This window comes from Xiphophorus maculatus, chromosome 1, assembly GCF_002775205.1.
Source record: "Xiphophorus maculatus strain JP 163 A chromosome 1, X_maculatus-5.0-male, whole genome shotgun sequence".
Taxonomy (NCBI): Eukaryota; Metazoa; Chordata; class Actinopteri; order Cyprinodontiformes; family Poeciliidae; genus Xiphophorus; species Xiphophorus maculatus.
This window is the reverse complement of record NC_036443.1, coordinates 28131551-28135097: the sequence shown is the minus strand read 5'-3', so window position 1 is coordinate 28135097 and position 3547 is coordinate 28131551.

Below are 3547 nucleotides of genomic sequence, written 5' to 3'. Positions count from 1 at the left end.
TCTCCTGCTCCCGCGCCAAGGCATTTCTGCGGCTTCTCTCAGACAGTAGCACACAAGAACCTCATTGTAGGAGATGAAGAAATGACTGTCAGGACACTGAAGGAAAGAGAATAAAAAAGAAGTTTGATTACGGAACGTACGATATAAAATCATCACAAAGTTTTAGGAGTTCTTTTCCTTCTTTCTTTTTTTTTTCTTTTTTCCTTTGTGAATGTAAAAGTCCAAACAGAACTGAAATGTTGAATAAAACGCCTGAGCAACAAGCTTTGGATTGTTTCCACTCAAGGAAAAACTTATGGTTTTTTTCCATGACCGTGTTGGAAATCATCTTAATACTGGACTGGAATAAAACCTGAACAAGACCTGACCCCAGCCAGGAAGAGGACACATAAAAAATGTTGTATAATCCGACTTTCGATGGGAATGAAGGCATTTCCGATTGAACTGGAGGTTTTGCCCGATTTGACAAGAAATGTAGCTGCCTTAGTGCTGCAAACAAACACACCTAAAGTGACATTTCTTTTCATTTTCCACCTAATAAGGTATATAGAATCCAGAGCAACACATTATTCTGACATGAAGGAATATTACACATGTTTACAAATACAACTCTGCAATATTGTGTACATTGTATTCAGACCCCTTTTACTTTGATACCCCAAAATAAATTCTTTTTTTTTTTACATAAATCACCTAATTAATAAACAAAGTGAACCTTTGTGTGATTTATATCTTTGTATAAATACAACTATTATTCTTTGAAGGCCTTGGGTTCACAAGAGAACATTATTGATGTTTATCTATCTATCTATCTATCTATCTATCTATCTATCTATCTATCTATCTATCTATCTATCTATCTATCTATCTATCTATCTATCTATCTATCTATCTATCTATCTATCTATCTATCTATCTATCTATCTATCTATCTATCTATCTATCTATCTATCTATCTATCTATCTATCTATCTATCTATCTATCTATCTATCTATCTATCTATCTATCTATCTATCTATCTATCTATCTGAATCATTTTTCAAGGCACTGCATGTGTCTACAAATGAACAGCTCTGTTTTTGTTTTGTTTCTGTTATTTTGATGGGAAGGTTATCACACATTGATGTGGCTTTAGTTTTATATCCAGCTTCCAGAACAGACTATTCTAGAAAAGCAGCTAAACAATGGCTCACTAACATGTGTAGCCCAGGCTCAGCCGCACAAGCAGAGCTGGAAGTAATCTCCGCATCTGTTTTGTCACAGCCTTAACCACAGCGGCTGGTCCTGAGTTTACGTCTGTTTTCTCAGTCCCAGGTTTTTCTGTGAGGAAGTGTGCGAACTGAAGGAAGCAATCAGAGGATCTGTGTCAGACTGAGGCATGGGTTAGTCTGAGCGAGGGGAGCCTGCGTAAGACGGTGCACTGGACAGGGCTGCAGCAGTGAGCGTGCAAACCACAGGGGCCGGAGCCCGAAATGTTGGGGAGAACCTCGCAGGAGCCGAGTCTACCAGATGGAAACTCCTCCGCAGTAATAGAGCACTTATGCAACTCAAATGATGAATGAGTAAAATGATCACGGCAGTCGCTTGAAAAAGGAAAATTGCTAGTGTCCAGACGGTCGAGGTTTTCCTTTTTCAGACATCCCATGTTGGATTTTCCGTCACTGTAAAACAGCTCATTGGGGTAGACCCGTCTGGGTCAAAACTCTGCCCTGTTTCACTTCTCCAGGAGGAACAAGGATTGTAAATCCTATGAGTGGAAGTCTGATATGAAAACGACCCACTTTCACATGGAGAGAAATTCAAGAGGCAAAGAGAAGAGTCAACTGTTAAATGTGATGCTTTCTGATCTAATCTTAGATTTCATTTCAGCATTAAAGAGAAACGTCTGTTGGTATGTCTCCACAAGCAGACAAAAATATTATGAATCAACGTTGACATTAGCAGGAAATGACACATGTAATTAGTAAAGATTTTAAATTGAGAACAAGTGGGATCATAAATGTACTCTTTGTATTCAGTAACATCTTAAAGGGGAAGTGCATTGCAAGTTAAGAAATGCTATAAATGTTCTAGTGTTTAGTATCTGCTTGTATTTAACACTTGTCCACATTCAAATAAACAACAAAGAGAAAAAAATATATCAGTAATTTGTATTCCTTAGAGCACATGTGTCAAACTCAGGGCCTGGGGGCCAAATCCGGCCCGCAATGGCTTTTAATGTATACAGCCACGTATACAGCCAGATCATCAATGTGGAAAGATGTTTGATATATTAATGTTAAGAAGCCTTTATCGAATCCTGAAACAGCTATTTATTCAAATTTTGGCAGTTTGTGGTTTTATCAATACATTTGGGGACAACCAGCCCTTTGAGAATATTCATGATCATGATATGGCCTAAAATAAAAATGAGCCTGACATCCCTGCTTCAGAGGTCATCTGTGGAGAACATGGGTCCTCTGAGATCTCATTGTCTAGCAGCCTGACCCAATTCGGACTGAAGTATTTTATCAGCATTTTCTCATTCCTAATTACTCATTTAAACCGTGCTGAAGTAGAAACATCTCTCAAAGTTGCAGGATCTGGGCCCTAGAGAACCAGAGTTTACCACGTGTGACCTAGAATGAGCTGGTGAGAAATAAGTCAGTCAATGTGTTTATGAAGCACGTTTAAGACCCCAGATGGACCAAAGTGGATGGATGGATGGCAAACTGTAGGAATGACAAGAGACTGACTCTTTTTCCACTGTAGTTTTTAACTTGTGTGCATGTTAAGAACTGTAGTGGGAGGAGACACAGAATAGCCCTGAGTATCAGAAATAACCTAAGAATCAATGTTGCATAACTGCATTGAGTAGAAGTTGACAAATATGACACTTTGTTGTTTTAAGGCGTTGTATTAAATGCCTTGTTTTGTTGGCATTTAAAACAAGTGTTACATTGTACAATTTATTTAGACATTTCTTAAATGTAATTGGTAGGGGATCAGTATAATACAATATCATCTGCATACAAGTGAACAATAGCACAGAAAACATCATAATAGAAGAGGTACAAGGTCTGAACTTCCTCAGTCACACTAAGACAGTCAAAAGTTATCCATTCCACCTGGAGCATTGCCTGAGTTTTAAACGCATGGATGGTGCCATTCAGATAAATGAAAATGTGAAGCAAAAGTCAAGAAACAGTGTCCTTGTTAACACAAAATCAGCTTGATCACATACTTCTGAAGAGTTCATCAAAGGGCATTATGGTGGCAGCTTGGACTTGCTGACATGGTTTTAGTTTGGGCGGCGGTGGCACGTAATTGTGCAATAAGGAATCTATTTCCTTCCTGCCACAAACTGAGATCTCTGGAAAATGTGTCTCTTCTTTTTCCAAATTTTATAAATGCACTAATAGGTTCCACCAACATAGAAAGTGCTTGCATCTGCAGCCAAGAGGACCTTCTTTTTCATTTAACAAGATCCAGAATGTTTGTAGTTTAGTTTCAGTGTCGTGGTACACAAAATAATAGGGTGTTCCTTGGTGGGTACAAACCCATGAA